This window comes from Carassius carassius, chromosome 13 (genome assembly GCF_963082965.1).
Source record: "Carassius carassius chromosome 13, fCarCar2.1, whole genome shotgun sequence".
Classification (NCBI taxonomy): domain Eukaryota; kingdom Metazoa; phylum Chordata; class Actinopteri; order Cypriniformes; family Cyprinidae; genus Carassius; species Carassius carassius.
Window position 1 is genome coordinate 16,572,633 of NC_081767.1, and position 21,285 is coordinate 16,593,917.

Sequence of the window (21,285 nt, forward strand, 5' to 3'; positions counted from 1 at the left end):
TCATGAAGGATGTTCCTCTATGTACCATGGCTGGCACAGAAAAGCTACTGTCCTCATTCTTTGGTTTGTTACCTGTAAAATATATGTTGATTCTGTAAATGCACAAAATTTAATATATTACTTACAAATGGAAAAGATTCAAAGCAGTTAAAATCCATAAGGATACTGACTTAATATAGCACTTTTACTGTAGCTTGTCATGCGTGATCAGGGTGAGCTGACTGGTCAACAATTCATTAAAAACTTCTAACATCACCTCTTCAGTACTGGTCTATGTCTCCACATTGTTTCCAGTAACAAAACTGACCTGATCCTGCAAAAATGAATAACTCCAGATAAGTAGAAACATATTACATTACAAACACAAGCAGCAATGGAATATCTCGCTCTTAAAATGCAAAAAGAAAAAGAAAAAACAGCATTATTTCTAGAGGTGGCTGATATATTGAATATTACTGGTCGTTATAATATTGATTATGTACATTAAATATTACAAGATCAGATCTCTGAATTTTGTTCAGTAGCGCCAAATTTTTTAATCCACACACGCGATCACATTCCGATATCAGAATGCAGTCAGAGATAAATTATGCGATTAATTCAACCTCCTGAGTTCATATAGCAAGAACTGCCACGTTATGGTGAAAGCCACACAAATGGCAAGACTAAAGGAAACTTATATGAAGATATACTTACTTGATTTGTCGTCTGCAGCACATAATGTCTCATCTGTACTCATCCAAATGTGACACTCCGTTGTCCTCTTCTTGTTTGTTTCCTCCCTCACACATCGCGCAGGTATACAAACATGGCGCACGGCGCATTTTTAAAAAACTGGTGAAGTAGCGCGCCTTTATTACGTAATATTTTGGCGCATGCGTATTAAACAAAAAAAAAATGAGATTACCGATCCTGACAAAAAGTAAGCAGTGCTACTAAGTGGGGTAGGAGCCGCCACTTATAGTTTGTTGAGAAGTTTGCTGTGTCCCATGACCTCCTGGAGAGAAAACATATGGTGAGTTGATAAACGTGCTCAAAGCCCATTACAATCCAAAGCCGAGTGAAATCGTGCAAAGATTTAAGTTTAATTCACGCACACGGAAGAATGGAGAGACTGTTGCTGACTATGTGGCTGAATTAAAGAAATTGGCACAACATTATGAGTATGGGGCCGATGTTGCGTGACAGACTTGTGTGTGGAGTGAATGATGACAGGATGCAGAGACGGCTATTGTCAGAAGTGGACTTAAACTTTGAGAAAGCACTTAATATCTGTCAGGCAATAGAGTCAGCAAACAAAAATGTAAAAGATTTACAAGGGATGTTAACAGAGGAGACAGCACAAGCAACGAGGATGCTGAAAGGACAAACGTTGGTGCATAGAGTGTACTCAGAGGACAAGAAAGGCCCGAAAAAAGACTTTGTGTGTTACAGATGCAAAGGAAATCATGCGCCCGAGGAATGCAGGTTTGTGAATGAACTCTGTCATAACTGCGGGAAGCGTGGACACATAAAACGAGCATGCAGATTGAAGCAAGCTGGGGGTAGTTCACATAAAGCACCATTCAAAGGACAAAGAGTGGAGAGAAAGGAAAAAGAGAAAGGTAGGAGGTCGCATTTAGTCAAAGAGGAGGAAGTGAGTGATGTAGAGGATGCAAGTGACATCAATACAATTTATCACAACACCTACCTAAAGTGGCTCCTATCACACAAAAGTTAAAGGTGAATGGCATGGAAGTGGAGTTTGAAGTTGACACAGGATGTGGGGTCACAATCATCAGCAAGGATTAATACTCCAAGCTTTGGAAAAGAACAGACATGCCTGAGTGGAGATCATGCAATATGAACTTTAAGACATATACAGGTGAGAAGATGGGGGTGCTAGGCCAGGTAACAGGAAGAGTGACATACCAGGAAGTAGAAAAAAAGCTGGTGATGGTTGTAGTAGAAGGGGCAGGGCCAAATTTGTTGGGCCGTGGCTGGCTAAAAGACTTGGGGCTGGTGCCACAGCTGGTAAATAAAGTAACAACGACTCCAGCTGTAAAATTGTCAGATGTGTTAGACAGGCACACTGAAGTGTTCAAAGAAGAGCTGGGACAGCTTAAGGGCACTACAGCAAACATTCATGTTAACCCTGAACCCCAGCCACGATTCTATAAGCCTCGACGTTTACCATTCGCAGTAAAACCCCTGTTGGAGGCAGAGCTTCAAAGACTGGTGGAAAAATTATTAGAGAAAATTATAGAACCAGTACAGTTTTCAGAATGGGCAGCACCCATTGTACCTGTGAGGAAGCCAGATGGCTCCATTCGAATTTGTAGGGATTATAAACTCACAGTCAACAGAGCCTCTAATGTAGAACAATATCCTATTCCTAAAGTGGATGATTTATTGGCACAGTTAGCTGGAGGGCAGAAATTCTCAAAGCTGGACATGAGTCATGCTTATCAGCAGATCATGCTTGATCCAAGAGCAAAGAAATTTGTCACTATCAATACGCACAAAGGATTGTACACCTATTGTAGGCTACCATTTGGAGTAGCGTCAAGCCCAGCCATTTTCCAACGCACCATGGAAGGAATCTTGAAAAACATGCCACACGTCTCAGTGTATTTGGATGACATTTTAGTCACAGGGACTAATGATGAAGAACATCTAAGGAACCTGGACGAGGTATTATCTAGACTAAAAAGAAGCGGTCTGAGGTTGAAACGCAGCAAGTGTGAGTTCCTTGGAGAGGAGGTGGTATTTCTAGGCCACAAAATCAGTGCTGCAGGTGTGCAACCAGTCACAGAAAAAGTCACAGCGATCCAGGAAGCCCCCACACCACAGTCTGTGAGTGAACTGAAGGCTTATTTAGGCTTGTTGAACTATTATCATAAATTCCTGCCTAGCCTATCCACCTTGTTAGCACCATTACATGCATTGTTGAGGAAGGAAACAAACTGGACATGGGGCTCCGAACAAAAAGAAGCCTTCGAGAAGTCAAAAGATCTTCTGCAGTCGTCAGCCATACTAGTGCATTATGACATAAAGAAACCGCTCATTCTGGCTTGTGATGCTTCCCCATACGGGGTTGGAGCCGTGTTGTCGCACAGGATGGAGGACGGCACAGAGCGGCCGATCGGGTTTGTGTCCCGGACATTGAATGCAGCTGAGAAGAATTACTCTCAATTAGAGAAGGAAGGTTTAGCTGTCATTTTTGGTGTGAAAAAATTCCACACATACTTGTATGGGAGGCAGTTCACCATTGTAACGGATCACAAACCGTTGATTTCATTATTTAATGAACTGAGAGAAGTGCCACAAATGGCATCACCACGTATACAGAGATGGGCTGTGACATTGGGTGGATACGAATACACCATTGTTTACAAAGCTGGCAAGGAACTTCAAAATGCTGATGGACTTAGCAGACTGCCGTTAACAGAGACAGGAGTAGAGACTCCAGGGGAGGAAGAAAGAGTGCTCCTACTTGAAGAAGATGATGTGCCACTTGTCAAAGCAGAGCAAGTGAGGAAATGGACAGACAAAGATCCAGTTTTAGCTCGAGTGCGAGAGTATGTGCTCAATGGATGGCCAAAGAGAATGGATGAGTCCGTTTTTGGAGTATATACTAAGAAACGTGAGGAACTCAGTGTACAGGGAGGCTGTGTTCTGTGGGGAGCTCGAGTGGTGATTCCCCCGCCGGGCCGCGCTGCTCTGTTGAAACAATTACATATCAATCACCCTGGAATAACCGGATGAAAGGGTTGGCAAGAAGTTACATGTGGTGGCCCCAGATGGATGCGGAAATAGAAGGCATGGTAAAAACTTGTGCCACATGCCAAGAGAATAGAAATTCACCACCCTGTGCACCTTTACATCCCTGGGAGGTGCCAAATCAGCCATGGAGAAGAATCCACATTGATTATGCTGGTCCGTGGTTAGGAAGAATGTTTTTGATCATAGTGGATGCCTACTCTAAATGGTTAGACGTGTACCCGCTAAGTAAGTCTACCTCTACAGTAACCATTCAATGTCTGAGACAAAGTTTTAGCCAACATGGGATACCTGAAATGGTGGTGTCGGATAATGGCAGTTGTTTCACAAGTGCAGAGTTCCAAGAGTTCATGAACCGAAATGGCATCAAACACATCACCACAGCACCATATCATGCAGCTTCTAATGGACTGGCTGAACGGGCGGTGCAAACGTTCAAAAGTTTAATGAGGAAGAGCACAGGAGATTCCATTGAGACAAAGCTGGCTAGAGCACTGTTCAGTTACAGGATCACACCACAGTCGACTACCGGGAAATCGCCTGCGGAACTGTTGTGTGGAAGAAAACTAAGGTCTACCTTGGATCTCATCCACCCAGACTTTAAAAGTCAAATACAGGAAAAACTGATGAAGCAAAAATTTTACCATGATCGACATGCTAAAAAGAGACTGATGTGAAAAATGTGACTGAAGGTGACCAAGTGTACACTAAGAACTTTGGTTCAGGGCCTATCTGGATTCCTGGGACAGTTCAGAAACAGACGGGACCGGTGTCTTGTACTGTTGCACTTGGAAATGGTCAGGTAGTGCGCCGGCACATAGATCAAGTGAGGAACAGGCGATGTGCCTGCAGAGGAAACTTTGGAGTTGGAGGAAACATCTATGAAAGAGGGGGAGGAGTTAACATCAATTGCGGTTGTTACACTTTCCAAATACACTAATGTGGAGCAGACAGAGGAAACGACCAAGGAGGTGTTAAGATCAGAAACTCCTGTGGTGAAAGGCCACTTAGAGTTAAGGAGGTCGACCAGACAGAAGAAGACTCCGAGTTACTTAGAGGACTACGAATAGTTAAAAGTGAGTTCCCCAGCCACAGGGCAAGAATGCGTCCTGGAACTCACTGGGACGGAGGTAGTCCACCCGAAGTCCCTAGTTTATATTGTAAATGCACAAATGTTATGGTTTTGTGTTGTTACCTTATATATATGTAAACTGGGTAAAATGTACAATAGTTGTAAAACGTGATATATTGTAAAGAGTAATGTAGATAAGTATTTGAAGCTATTGTTATCTGGGGAAAGGGTATGTAGTAAATGGGATGCATTTGACAAAGTTGTCCAGTAGAGGGCGGCATGGGTTTACTTTTGTTACCTTTTCTCCTGATGAGTGTTGTTCCGGGGTTAGCAGGTGATCTGCTGTGACTGTGTCGAAATGCGTTGTCCGCTCTGCAACTGTTAATAAAGAGTAAGCTAATTATCTCCATGTCTCCACCTTTGTGATGCATCAAAGGATATTACAGTTACTGAGTGCCAACCTCCATAGTTACAAGCTCTCTCTTGTGAAGTCAATAAGAAAGTGACTAAAACTGCAATTCATCGACTGGCCGCTTGAGCCTGGCTGCAAAAGGGAGTCAGTCCCATAGACTCCCCATGTTAAAATGCCCCACATTACAGCTGAAAAAAACATGTTTACAGCCTGGTGCAAAAAATGACTTTGACCTTCATGGCAACTGTTTTATAACTCATCCATTTAAATTATATTAAGACTTAAAGTTCTGCATAATTAAGGGTGTGGCCACTTGACCCTGCTGAAAAAAATAGCTTAAACCAGCCTAAGCTGGTTGGCTGGTTTTAGCTGGAAATAGCTGGTTTTAGCTGGTCTCCCAGCTTGGCCAGGCTGGTTAAGCTGGTTTTAGCTGGTTGGTCAGCTGGTCTCCCAGCCTGGCCAGGCTGGTTTTAGCTGGTCTCCCAGCCTGGCCAGGCTGGTTTTAGCTGGTCTCCCAGCTTGGCCAGGCTGGTTTTAGCTGGTCTCCCAGCTTGGCCAGGCTGGTTTTAGCTGGTTATAGCTGGGATTTTTATTACATCTTTATGTGTAGATGAGAGCATTTGACAGGTCTGTGAAAGGTTTGCTGTGTTTTATTTATTTATTTTAAATGGGTGATTGGAAATAGGCTCATTTATTTAACCTAAAGTTAAACATATAAACTGTAAGTTAACCGTTAATCGGTGACATCACTTACATCAGCGCGACAATAAACTGAATCATGTGTTGATCTCTCATGGTAAACAAATATTGACAAAAACTATTGATTTCAGCCTTTCAGGAGAGAAAAAAAAACCTCAGCAACAGGGGAAGCTCCAAAATTTTGCAATTCCTGAAGGCAGAAGAACTGGGAAAGCTTCTTACATTTTTAAGAAGGCTTTGACATCCATAAGTAAGCAATATTAAATAAGAAAACCTAGAAACAAATTATGTTACGTTAAGAAATAGTTTTCTTTATTTTCTTCTTTTTCTTTTCCTCTCTGCTTTAGCTTGGTTCCTTGTAATAAAACTGGCATTGTACACTAAATATGGTTGTCTCTGTGACAAATTGCTTATGTTCCTAGATTCTTCAATGGTAATGGCACTCAAGTGACAGGTGGTTTGGATTTAGCACTCGTTAGCTTGTCATTAGTGTTTTCATTCGAACCTATCACTGTTTTCTTTTCTCCTCTCCTCTCTCTCGCTCCAGTTTTTCACAAGTTCATCAAACAACTGTGGTAAGAATATTTCATCAAGCATGGTGAGTAATGGCTTCTCCTGCTATTGTTATTTGCACCTCTTGTCACATGTACAGTTTATCTATCTCTGTCGCAGATGAGGGATTCACATGTGATAAATGCAGGCAAATAGTTAGGCTGACAGAGAAGATTTCAGAATTAGAGATACGCATCCAAACTTTAATTGAGGACAGTAAGAATGTTAGGGCTCTAGATACGGCTTTGGATGCGTCTAGCTCAGGGATTCCTGTACATTGTTTGGTTCCGGCAACAGAGCCCCTGCAGCAGGGCAACTGGGTGACAGTGAGGCAGCGTAGTCGTGGGTCAAAACACCGCTCTTGTGTTTCGATCAAAACATTAAACAGGTTCTCCCCACTCAGCGATGCACCCACTGAGAAACCTGATAAAAGTGCTCTTGTTATTGGTGATTCTATTGTACGGAACGTGAATATAGAGACACCAGCCACCATAGTCAAATGTTTACCGGGAGCCAGAGCGCCTGACATCTTGGCAAATTTAAAAGTGCTGGCTAATGCTAAACGTAAATACAGTAAGATTGTTATTCATGCCGGCGCTAATGATGTTCGACTTCGCCATTCGGAGAATAACATAGGTTTCATAGACAATTGGACGAGCTTTTGGGGCAGACCTGACCTGTTAAATAGAGATGGTCTTCATCCCTCCTGGGGTGGCGCCACTCTTCTCTCTAGAAATATGGCAAATAGTCTTAGTGTTTATATTTGACTAACTGGGGGCCAGGTCAGGAAGCAGACAGACTGGCAAAACCGACCGTCTGCTAGCTGTCTCACGTCACAGATGTCAGCTAATTCTCAACACATAGAGACTCTTTCACCTAGATATCACACTACTGAGACCGTGTCTGCTCCCTGAACAAGAAAATATAAAAAAAGTCCAAACCAAGTTAAGATTAACAATTTAATTGAGGTTCAACAAATAAAAAACAGATGCAATATGGATAAAACAAAATTATAAAGCTTGGCCTATTGAATATCAGATCCCTTTCTACGAAAACACTTTTCGTAAATAATATGATCACTGATCATTATATAGATGTGTTCTGTTTGACAGAAACCTGGCTAAAACCTGATGATTCCTTAGCATATCCAAAACCTCAGAACAACTTGATGATGTAACAGAAACTATGGACTCTCTCTTTTCTAGAATTTTAAATACAGTTGCTCTTTTACGCTTAAGGAAGGTTAAGGAAACCAGTATGACACCATGGTATAATGAGCATACTCGCACCCTAAAGAGAGCAGCCCGAAAAATGGAGCGCAGCTGGAGGAAAACAAAACTAGAGGTATTTCGTATTGCTTGGCGGGAAAGTAACCTATCCTACAGAAAAGCATTAAAAACTGCTAGATCCGATTACTTTTCTTCTCTTTTAGAAGAAAACAAACATATCCCCAGGTATTTATTCAACAGTGGCTAAATTAACAAAAAATAAAGCTTCAACAAGTGTTGACATTTCCCAACATCACAACAGTAATGACTTTATGAACTACTTCTAAAATCGATACTTTTAGAGATAAAATTGTAACCATTCAGCCGTCAGCAACATTATCGCATCAGACAGTGCACTATAGACCCCCTGAGGAACAGTTCCACTCATTCTCTACTATAGGAGAGGAAGAATTGTATAAACTTGTTAAATCATCTAAACCAACAACATGTTTGTTAGACCCTATACCATCTAAGCTCCTAAAAGAGGTGCTTCCAGAAGTCATAGATCCTCTTCTGACTAGTATTAATTCCTCATTGTCATTAGGATATGTCCCGAAAACCTTCAAACTGGCTGTTATTAAGCCTCTCATCAAAAAACCACAACTTGACCCCAAAGAACTAGTTAATTATAGACCAATCTCGAATCTCCCTTTTCTGTCCAAGATACTAGAAAAGGTGGTATCCTCACAATTCTATTCCTTCTTAGAGAAAAAATGGTATCTGTGAGGATTTCCAGTCAGGATTTAGACATATGATTCAGTTAGGATCATAGTACTGAGACTGCTCTCCTTAGAGTTACAAATGATCTGCTCTTATTATCTGATCGTGGGTGTATCTCTCTATTAGTTTTATTGGATCTTAGTGCTGCGTTTGACACAATTGACCACAGCATTCTTTTGCATAGACTTGAACACTTTGTTGGCATCAATGGAAGTGCATTAGCATGGTTTAAATCGTACTTATATGACCGCCATCAGTTTGTAGCAGTGAATGAAGAGGTATCATATCGATCACAAGTGCAGTATGGAGTACCTCAAGGCTCAGTACTAGGGCCGCTACTCTTCACGCTTTATATGTTACCCTTGAGAGATATCATCAGGAAACATGGTGTTAGCTTTCACTGTTATGCTGATGATACTCAGCTCTATATTTCTTCACAGCTCGGTGAAACACACCAATTTGAAAAACTAATGGAATGCATAGTCGATATAAAAAACTGGATGAATTTTAGGCTGCATTAATTAGGTAAACCGTAACCGGGAACACTTCCCATACCACCCGATGTACTTGCTACATCATTAAAAGAATGGCATCTATGCTAATATTAGTCTGCTTCTTTCTTATTCCGAGGTCACCGTAGCCACCAGATTCAGTCTGTATCCAGATCAGAGGGTCACTGAAGTCACCCGGATCCAGTACGTATCCAGACCAGATGGTGGATCAGCACCTAGAAAGGACCTCTACATCACTGAAAGACAGCAGAGACCAGGACAACTGGAGCCCCAGATACAGATCCCCTGTAAAGACCTTGTCTCAGATGACCATCAGGACAAGACCACAGGAAACAGATGATTCTTCTGCACAATCTGACTTTGCTGCAGCCTGGAATTGAACTACTGGTTTTGTCTGGTCAGAGGAGAACTGGCCCCCCAACTGAGCCTGGTTTCTCCCAAGGTTTTTTTCTCCATTCTGTCACCGATGGACTTTCAGTTTCTTGCCGCTGTCGCCTCTGGTTTGCTTAGTTGGGGTCACTTCATCTACAGCGATAGCGTTGACTTGATTGCAAATAATTGCACAGACACTATTTAAACTGAACAGAGATGACATCACTGAATTCAATGATGAACTGACTTTAACTGTCATATTGCATTATTGACACACTGTTTTGCTAATGAATATTGTTTAGTTGCTTTGATGCAATGTATTTTGTTTAAAGCGCTATATAAATAAAGGTGACTTGACTTGGTTTGCCGCTGCTGACACTGCCGTCACGCTAGGTGGGCGTGGCTTCAACAACTAGCTCCCGCCTTTTTGCCCATTTTTCATTGTCCTGGAGAGTCGCGCTCACACGCTGCCAAGATGGCGACGGCCCGCTCTGCACACTTTAAAGTGTACATAACATACACAGTTTCACCTAATCTCATGTTAATCTTGAGTACCTATAGAGTAGTACTGCATCCTTCATATATCCAAAAAGTCTTTAGTTTTATCATATTTATAAAAGAAAAATACAGCTTTCTGATTCTCTCTGGGAAAAGTCGAGCTCCTGAGGTGTGTGGTGGGCGGAGCTATAATATGTGTTGTTACAATTAACATATATTCACTTATGTGCTGATTTCCAACAAAAGACAGACATCTGATGCAGTTGTACCTACATGAATGGGATCTTTTATCACTGGGATCACTCAATGTTTTAATCGCAAACAATGTGCAAATCCAGCGTTGACTTGGGCCTTGTTTATAAAACATTCGTCACTGAAATGACCAGAACACACAAAGGCACTCCGTCGCTACCCCGGAAAAACAAACTGCATCCACTGTTCATGTAACGCTGGGTTCTTTGGGAAGCGGTAAACAAGGTAAATTTACCCTCACATCCAAAAACACAGTTATTTGGAGACATTCTCGAACAAATCCTATGCAGCTGTAGCCGCACTGGGTTGTACATTATAATTAACTCAAATGATATATAGGGTATTTTAATAATTAATCAGGAATATGATTAATATATATATATATAGTCGTGGCAAAAAGTTTTGAGAATTACATAAATATTGGAAATTGGAAAAGTTTCTGCTTAAGTTTTTATAATAGCAATTTGCATATACTCCAGAATGTTATGAAGATTGATCAGATGAATTGCATAGTCCTTCTTTGCCATGAAAATTAACTTAATCCCAAAAAATCCTTTCCACTGCATTTCATTGATGTCATTAAAGGACCTGCTGAGATCATTTCAGTAATCGTCTTGTTAACTGAGGTGAGAATGTTGACGAGCACAAGGCTGGAGATCATTATGTCAGGCTGATTGGGTTAGAATGGCATACTTGACATGTTAAAAGGAGGGTGATGCTTGAAATCATTGTTCTTCCATTGTTAACCATGGTGACCTGCAAAGAAACACACGCAGCCATCATTGCGTTGCATAAAAATGGCTTCACAGGCAAGGATATTGTGGCTACTAAGATTGCACCTAAATCAACAATTTATAGGATCATCAAGAACTTCAAGGAAAGAGGTTCAATTCTTGTAAAGAAGGCTTCAGGGCATCCAAGAAAGTCCAGCAAGCTCCAGGATCCTCTCCTAAAGAGGATTTAGCTGCGGGATCGGAGTGCCACCAGTGCAGAGCTTGTTCAGGAATGGCAGCAGGCAGGTGTGAGCGCATCTGCACGCACAGTGAGGCGAAGACTTTTGGAAGATGGCCTGGTGTCAAGAAGGGCAGCAAAGAAGCCACTTCTCTCCAAAAAAAAACATCAGGGACAGATTGATCTTCTGCAGAAAGTATAGTGAATGGACTGCTGAGGACTGGGGCAAAGTCATATTCTCCGATGAAGCCCCTTTCCGATTGTTTGGTGCATCTGGAAAAAGGCTTGTCCGGAGAAGAAAAGGTGGGCGCTACCATCAGTCCTGTGTCATGCCAACAGTAAAGCATCCTGACACCATTCATGTGTGGGGTTGCTTCTCATCCAAGGGAGTGGGCTCACTCACAATTCTGCCCAAAAACACAGCCATGAATAAAGAATGGTACCAAAACAGCAACAGCAACTTCTTCCAACAATCCAACAACAGTTTGGTGAAGAACAATGCATTTACCAGCATGATGGAGCACCGTGCCATAAGGCAAAAATGATAACTAAGTGGCTCGGGGACCAGAATGTTGAAATTTTGGGTCCATGGCCTGGAAACTCCCCAGATCTTAATCCCATTGAGAACTTGTGGTCAATCCTCAAGAGGCGGGTGATCAAACAAAAAACCCACTAATTCTGACAAACTCCAAGAAGTGATTATGAAAGAATGGGTTGCTATCAGTCAGGATTTGGCCCAGAAGTTGATTGAGAGCATGCCCAGTCGAATTGCAGAGGTCCTGAAAAAGAAGGGCCAACACTGCAAATACTGACTCTTTGCATAAATGTCATGTAATTGTCGATAAAAGCCTTTGAAACGTATGAAGTGCTTGTAATTATATTTCAGTACATCACAGAAACAACTAAAACAAAGATCTAAAAGCAGTTTAGCAGCAAACTTTTTGAAAACTAATATTTATGTAATTCTCAAAACTTTTGGCCACGACTGTATATATATCTCATATGACAGTTATATTAAAATTATTGAAGATGAAAAATAGGTCAACTGTATATATAAATAACTTATTACAAGGCACTGTAATTTACTCATTAATATGTCAATATTCCATTCTACATATCAATTATAGAGATATCTCTTACTGTAAATTACCGCAAATCAAACAGTGGTTTGTCCAGCAAACGGCCGTAAGATTAACTTATCAACTTTGAATAAAGTTATCACTTCTTATAATTCAAGGAAAAATTTTCTCTGGCCATGAAAACATCCTATCATTATGAAATTTCGGTTACTAAAAAGTAAAGAGCTTGTAGCTAAAGATCAGACATTTCATTGACTCTGAGTTTCAGACAGAGGTAATCATGAATATATATTGGTTTTTAATAATTGAACTAATAATACATCAAACTACAAATCACACAGAATAAATACGCATACGACAATACAGACAGTAACTTTGTACAAGACATAACGGAATCCAAATAAGGGAGAGAGAGAGAAAGAATGAGTGAGAGAGGATGAGAGAGAGGAGAGAATTAGGCCCGATCACAGAATTACGCGCTCAGTTATGCAAACTCACAGACAGTAACCCTTGAAAGACAACAACGAATCAAATCACCTTGAAAAGGTAATAGACAAACTTTAAGCAGCATTTAAATTTCCATAGAGAATTATACTTGCATGTGGTCTCTTTGTGACTCGCCAGACCAGTGTGCATGTGTGCGTGGTCCTTTGTAGCTTGGTGTGTTCTTTCGTGTCTTCCGGGGCTGCTGCGGAATCGCGCGATATTTGAAATGTCCAACAAACGTAATGATTCAGAATTCATCTTCCTCATGTAGAGAGGAACTTAGTGAGTAAAAGAAATGAAAACAACGGAGATGAAAGCTCCCAAAGGAGCCATGAGAACGGCTGTTCTCTCAGCCGCCGTGCTGAGAGGGACCAGACAGGGACAAGAGAGCGAAGAAAAGCAAGAACAAGACAAGACAGGGAGGAACTTCCTGGGTCACGCCTCTGTTAGCGCGAACAACCAATGAACATCCGCGATCTGAAGCGGGAAAAAGTTCCTTTGTCTCTTGGAATCCCCCCACCCTAATAAGTTCTGGTTTATCAGATTTCAGCAGTGATATTCTAGCAAGTTCGTAATTCCAGATTAATACATTTTACAAACCTTTCCTATAGGTGGATAGTTCGGTCACAACATGACAATTCCACAGATACCAAAAAATGACATATATAACTGATAGAAACATGACGTTACATTCATATGCAGAATTACACACATTTAAAGTTTGATTAACACATGATAAAATTGCAGATACTCCAATTTATATGGAAAACATCTAATGCACCAAAAAGGCAACACAGTCAATATGTTTAGAAATATGTTTTAAAAAGGTACCAGTGATCTGGCTTTGCCTGTTCTGTCCGTTAGGTCATAAAGTTTTACGACCTGGTCAGTGGGGTAGGGTTACAACTCATGATTCTATTTGAGAACATTAAAATTAGGAGAAACATTTCCAATTTAGAAGTCAGCAATTTATAATCCTTGCATAACAGGATTAACCATTTTATGCAACACACAAACCTATTCAAAATACATATTATTAAGGACTTACATAAAGAGCATAAAGAAAGGTTTGTGTGTGTGTGTGTGTGTGTGCTTATGTGTCTGTGTGTGTGTTGTGGAATGTGTTTCGTTTCTCCTTTGAGGCTGCTCAAGTGACTGTGGAATTTCTCGTCCACCGTGTCGTAAATAATTTAAATACAGCCAGGCGCCAGGCCAGGCATTTAGTTTAGAGAGAGTTGGGTTTATATGTCTGAATTCAAAATCTACAAGCTTTGGGTTTGCATTGTTTTAGATTCAACGAACCGTGATTCATTAGTTCAAAACCAATGAATCGATGAACTGCATATCCGTTACATCCCCCCTTTCCGTCGGATGAAGTCCCTGTGTGGACATCATCGGACGGCAATCATCACGATGGGCAGATGACAGGTGAATCATGATGGTCGTATAGCAGGTGGATCATGATGGCAAGTGGTTCATGATGGCAGGTGGTTCCTGGAGCTGAGGATTCAGCTTGATGAGGTTCGGTGTTGTCTTTGACTTGACACCCCCTTTCCGGGGATTCCATCGGAGACCTCCAGCCACGGTTGTCTTGAGTTTGGCTGTAGAGGTTCGCATCTCGTTGAGTCTCCTGTATAGGATGAAGGTCACGCCAAGGGTCAGGGTGTGACCGATGACAGTGGAGATGCACCGTGCAGTGTCGGCAGCAGTCCAGGCTCGGACCGCAGATGACGGGTTCAGAACGGGCTGTCGAGAAAGTGCTTGGAGGGCTGTGTCGACAGGAGTAATGTCAATGTGTTGGGTGGCACCTTTCGGTACTTGAATCCACATGCTCTGGTCAAGCAGGTTGACACGGGTGGCAGTGTCGTGCTGGTCGTAGGTCAGTGTAGCTGTGCGCACAGGAGTGTTGACGAGCCATCTGTCACCTACAATCTCTGCTTGCATTTCTGTGACTTGTGTACGAGGCTTGGCTTCGTCAGGGAAGCATGTGTCGCTGACCAGGGGTTGCAACCCGCAGATTCCTTCAGCGTTGTGTCTGAGGAAGGGTTTGCTAAGGCAGAGATAATGAATGTCTTTGGTGAAAGTACACATGTGCAGGTTTGGGGCCAGGTATAGCTGTGTGTCGCTATCGTGGTAGGCCACCACATCTGGAATGTGTGTCTTGGTGTGGGTGTTGCTTTTCCACAACCTGACATTGACAATGTCTTTAAGTCTGTAGACTTGGCTTGACTCGCTGATGGGTTGGTTCAGGAGCACATCCACTTCTCTCTGTTTGAGATTGACGTGCAGTAGGATGGCGCTATCCAGAGAGTTGGCCAGGTGTATTTGTAGCAGGTCAGCAGGCATGGTGATGGCGTAAGCCAGCACAGTTAGCACAATGCTTAAGGGTATCATGTACGGTGGGGTTTTACCCGTGGTTAGGCTGTCATTGGAGGAGCTATCCTCCCACGGCAGGTCTGTCGTTAATCCTGTAACCAGCTGAGTCTGGGCAAAGTCATTATGGAAAACAGTAAACACCGGTTTCATGGAGTTCACGGTCTGGTTCGCTGCATTGACACTGGACATACCAATGTTAAACAGAGTTCTGGCAGCAGCGGCGGCTCTGAGCAAAGCTCCCGGGAACTGTTTGGAGTGGTGGTGGTGTCCACCTAACTCCATTTGTGTAACAGTCACTCTCTCATGTTGGCTGAACATGTGTTTGACACCGGCCTCAGTGTGAGTGAGGGAGTCCTCTCTCCATCGGACACCTGTTCAGCTGTATTGGGTTAAGGTGCTGGGGTAGTGTGCTCTGTCGTCGGTGATCAGGAGTCTCAGTGGTTCTCTCGGTGGCAGCTGTCCTCTCTTTGGCTGACAGCACAGCACGGCAAACCACAGCAGCATCCTGGTACAGATAACAGGGAGAGAGAGAGAGAAAGGGGAGGAAGAAACAAGCGAGGGCTGTCTTTGGTTGGACAGGGCAGTCTCTTTGCTTCTTGGGCGGCGACTGGGTTTAGCTCGCCCTGGCCCATGTTTTGCCACATCTTGCTGCTGGCATGACGCTTGCTTCAGTGTCTTGTCAGTGGCTCTGGTGCTGCGTGGTGCAGCACATGATGCGTCATGGAAATATATTGCCATTTTTCCCCTTTTGCTCCGTGGCATTACAAGCCCTGGCATTGTGATGTCAGACGGTGCACAACCCACAATGTTGTTCTGTGCACGCAGCATGTCCTTTGTATCAAGCAGTGGTCTGAGGCGTTGGTTGTCAGTGTCTGTAGACTGGTTGCCAGGGTGGATGGAGGGGTCTGAGAAGTGGTTAAGCAAAGTCTTATGGAGGTTTCAGAAGCCCGCATGTCCGCTATGTTGGTCTTTGTAGACAACGGAGCCAGCGTAAGCATTTCTGAGGTAGGCAGTTTAGCTAGTAAAGTTCTTAGTAGCTAGTATAGTGCTGTGTTTAATCACTTCAACCTTGAATGTGGGTGGGTGGGTTGGGAGTGACCACAGCCTGTTGTTTAGTGTGCCAGTTTTGGCAAGGTGTCAGTTTGATCTTTTAAGTCCTTGTCTAGACCTGGTAGCTTTGAGTTTCCTTTTACCTTCTTCCAGTACACAGTCACATTGTGTGTTTTTGTGATGTTATCACATTGCTGGAACAGGTGTTGGTGTTTGACTGGCTTGTTGTTTGCAGTTTTGAAACCATTCTGTTTACAGCACGGAAGATGGCACACGAAACTGAGTCTAGCAAAGTTACAGTCTGTACAGGTTTTGTTCAAACAGATGTTGAATTCAGCTGGTGAGTCGGCATAGTCGAACTGACACCTGTTGAAGGTGAACTGTCGGTTGCCAAATGTGAATGCCAGCTTGTGTTGGTTTTCCAGGTGCACCGGAATGGTCCAGAATCCAGAGGCCACATCAAGTGTAGGGAGGATTGTGGCTCCTCTGATTCGGGGCATTTCTTGTTCCAGCTGGGTCTTGTGCCATCGTGACAGCGGCACCTGTTGATTCAGTTTCCTGTTGTCAATGGTGGGTCACCCCTCGCAGTTAGTTTTGAGGGCGGGCCAGATGAGGGCTGAGTAGGTGCTGTTGGATGGATGGATGACACCTTTCTCCAGCATAGATTCGATGATCTCCTGCACTGGTTCGTGTGAGGCGATGGGAATCTTGTCCTATTTGAGAGAAGTGGGAGGAGCATCAGGGTGCGTAGGTATGCACACCGTGTGTAGGTTGGTAAGACCACAGTCTAAAAAGTGTTTGGCACAGGATTATTTGAGCTTATAAAGAACTTGTCTGAGTCTTTGGCGATCTGTATCGCTCTGAAGTGCATGAGCATCTTATAGAATTTGCTGCAATTGACATTGAGAACCTGTGTAAGGCTCATCCGTCGGTGTGTCATCAGTCAGTTTGGTATTGAGAGGTGTAGCAGCTTCATCAGTCTCACTGACGTTCTGGTGGGAGACTGTGTATACTGCGAAGTGTTGGTCATCTGTCAGATCCAATCTGCACACCTGGTCTTTGCTCACTGACATGACAGATGTGATTCTGACGAATTTGAAGGGTGCAGTGAACAATGTGTTGTTTGTACTCCCTTCGGGTATCAGTGCAGGTGAAATGGGCCCAATGACAGTTAGTACAAGTTCAAAGTCATTAAAGTCATGGCTCACTAGCCATCCCAGCCGGTAGGCCTTGGGAATGTTGATGTCAGTTGCCGTGCATTTGTTGCACAGGATGTAGACTATACAAGATGACACTTCAGTGAGGGGTGTGGCTTCAAGTGTGAGTCCGAGTTCCAAGTGTGAGTCCGAGTTCCACACATTCAGGTGAGGATTGGAAGAAACCCAGCGTGTGGTTTAAGGTTTGACCACATTGCATGTTGAGCCGAACAGCGACCCCTTTGGTGTAAGCTGGTACCATCGTACCCTGTTCGTTGACTAAGGTGCAGAGGATTGAACTTGAGTCTTGGTCTGCCGTCGGGGCTGTGTACCCATGGCTGGCTGCTGGGGTTCCCGTGAACTCTGTGACCTGGCAGTCTGGCTCTGTGGGAGTTCCCATGACCTCTGTGACCTGACAGTCTGGCTCTGTCAACCTGTGTGGCTGGAGGGAAAGAGGTTTTCGCACTTGAGCAAAGTCTTTTAGCTATTTGAAGTTCAGTAAAGGGTCAAAGTGGTTTAGCAGGTTAGGCTTTGCCAATGAGAAATGCATGAGTGTTCATTGATAAGACATAAACAGGATGTACTAGACTCATCGGACCGATTGTCAACTGAATGGACGCAACCTGTTCAAACCGGATGTCATTCTGACTGTACGACTGTACATTCAGTTCACAAGTTTGAGGTGTAAGAGTTTGATCTTGTCTCTTAGCTTCAAATTGGAGTCTTTTGAAAAGGTGAGATGAGATCACCGTAAGGTTTGATCCTGTGTCGATCAGGTCTTCCATGCTCACTCCTTTTTTGGCCCACCCCCTTTTCGACAAGGCTACCCAGGAATGTTGGCATCGGGGCAGGTGTAACGATCGATGGGTGGTTAGGACCGGTCTTGGTACAGTAGCTCGCTGCGAAGGCAGGTAGTCAAAACAGCATTTTCTGGCACCTTGTGTTTGTGGTACCTGGTGTGAGGACCTGTGCTGTCTCGTTCAGGGTGTGCAGCTGTCAGCTGTGGAGCTTGGGTGATGCTGTCACCTTGTGATGTGACAGTTAGCTCTGTGGTCTGTGAATGACGAGCAGTGTTCTGGGTGCTTGGCTCATATAGATGGCAGTTAGACAGGGTGTTGGTTTCAGTTCTTATGCTTAGACATAAGATGTCTGGTTCATCTTCCTTGTCTTCCTTGCGAGTTTTCATGTAAAGAAGCTCTTTTAGCACCCTCAGGATCTCTGCTGTCTCAGACGTGGCTGCCCTGTGTTTTTCTGACGTGGGCTCAGGATTGAGCTTACCAGTGTCATGTCGAGAGTGGTTCCACTGCCGGCTGTCGGGGCTTTGTGTCCTGGACGGTGGGGATCGGCTCTTTTTGGGTCGCAGGTCCCAGAATCTTTCAGAGCGCTTGCTCTGGTGCTTTGGACGAGCACCACCACGATTGTGTTGCCCTCTGCTGGCTTGGAGCGGTATTGACTCTCTGTAAAAAGGTCTGTGTCTGTGGTGTTGTGGGGTGCCCTCTAGGGTTGACTCCAAGCAGTGCTCAGAGACAGAGATTGTGGGGTTTTTCACAGTCTTTTCAGAAATAGTTTTTTGCTTGGCGCAAGCTTTGTGGGCTAAGTTCTGTAACTCTTGTGTAGTCATGTTACGCGGACATGCTGGGACTTTGAGATGAAAACTCCAACTGGCATGTAGGTTTCGGAGGAACAGAGTTTTTAAGTCGACATCCTGTTCCTTACATGGTTCGTTGCATGCTCCGAAGTAGGCTTTTCGTAGCTGACTATAGAAAGTCTGTGGGTTTTCAAGTCGGCCCTGTTTGAGGTCCATAGTGTTAAGGAGCCCATGGTCTGAGTATGGATCAGAGAATTCAAGAATCAAAGTTTTTAGCAGTTGCTGGTAGTCCGCTTTGACAGTCTCTGGTTGACGATCCAGAAAACTATGCACATCACGGATGGACGTGACTTTTAACAGGTACAATGTGTTCACATCTGTCACGTTGGTGACAGTTTGCAAGTGAAAGTCAATGTCTTGTAAATAAGCTTGAACATCATGTCCTCCTGCAGGATCTGGATTGAACGTAGGGATGTTTCTGGCTATCTTGTCAAGTTCTCGGTGCGCCGTGCAGGGTTTAGTGGCTTGCGTCTGGAAGGGTTCTCCCCCCTCCTTTGTTGACAGTTGTTCTTGTAAGCTGGCTGGTGATTTCTTGAGCCGTGGGCTTACACCCCCTTTTTCAGCTCTGGGTTCTTGGCTGAAAGGGTTGGAGTGGCGGGCCGGGAGAAACTCTGTGGTGTGAGTTTCTCCGATCCAGCCACTCTGTAATCTGTGAGATTGTTTCAGGTCTGTGTGAACAGTGTCAAATTCATCTTGGAGCTCGTCTCTCTGCAGAGTAAGCTCGTTGATTTTAGCTCGGGCCGCTTGCAAGTGTGTTTTGCAGGCCCAGGTTTTAGAGTCTTTTTCTTTCAGTTCAGTCTCTGCTCTTTTTAGGAGAGCGTCACCTTGCTGGAGTTTTTTGTTGAGTTCTTTTCTGGCTTCTCTCTCCAGCTGTTCTCTTTTATGCTGGTTCTGGGTCTTAAGGAGGAGCTGATCAAGGTGACTGCTTGCTGTTGAAGGTCGATGTTGCTCCGTTCACTGAGCCGTGCCTGGACGACGAGAATTCTGGGCTTCCGAGGAACCTGGTGAGTTCTTTGTAGTAGTCGCTTTGGGTTGGATCATGTGCCATCAGTTCATCTAGCTACGTGTCTAGTTGCTCTGGGTGCTGCAGGTTACTGGCGTCCTTGGGCAGGAAGGGGGTCATCACTGCTTTCAACCATGTCGAGACGTGGCCCCCGTGGACTGCTGGACTGGATGACTGGAACATCCTAGCTCACTGTAGGTGAAAGAAACACAGCACACACACAAAAAGACCAATGCAAGTCCATTCTACGGTTAACAAGCTATATTCATACGGGCTGTGCCGTTTATGAGAATTTTGGGGCTAACTGATGCAAGCAGTCAGACAGTTCAGTAGCCAATTAACTTGGGTCAACGAAGGACCTGAAATGGAGATTTGACAGGCAGTAGCCTAGCGGGTCGCGTGATGACACCGGCTGCTGGTTGTCGCTCTACTATTTAGCTTCTTTGGTGGCTCTCACAGGTTATGGTCTCTATGTGAAATGAAAGAAACAAATCACAACAGAACAGAGGATAGAAAAAGATCAAAGTGAAACACAACACTTGAAATGAGATAAAAACAATAGTAACACGATCTATTAATGAGAATAAGGAGGCCTAAGCCTACTGCTAGATTTTAAGTTAAGGCCAACAGGTGAGTGGGGCTATCTGAGTAGGAAACCTAGAAAGATAGTGTGGCTTGAAGAAGCAATGGGTCGAACACTTAAAATATATCCGGAGGAATATCTAATATTCTGTGGCTTATAATAAGTGGATGGGTTTTATCATATTTGGTTCACCTGGGTGAACTGAAGCCATTCAGGTGGAAACCAGTGGCTTGGTCAACCTCTCCGGCACTCCCCAAACACTCAACCGCAGTGTCCCTGGCCCTCCGTTAGTCTGGCGTTGCGCCCTCTCAAACAGCTTGTGACTTTTAACACAACCTGGCAACACCAAGATGTCAACCGCCAGACAGCACTGCAAAATTGGGCTGTTCCCTAGAACCCTCTCTTAAAAGAGAGTGGCCCCCGTTTTAGGCCTCGGATTAGGTACTGGTCCCAGAGATTTCGTTGTGTGTCGGCTGGACTGATTGACTACCGTTGGAGTGCCAAACGGCCTATGTCTCCACTGCATGCCGCAACGGACAGAGATAAGAGGAACCGAGTTTCACTCACAGTCAGTGCCGGTAACGCTGGTCGGCCAACCTTGCTCACTGGAAACCTGAGATGACTATCCAATCACCAAGAGAGTTCTACAATCAAATACAGAAAGGATGAACAAAGGAAACTTAATTAATTAAGGTTTGGTTTGTTTAACATCAACTGAGTAAATATATATGTAGAAATGAGAGGTAACAGCTTTACCTAATAATGATAAAACAACAAAAAAATTATGATAGTGA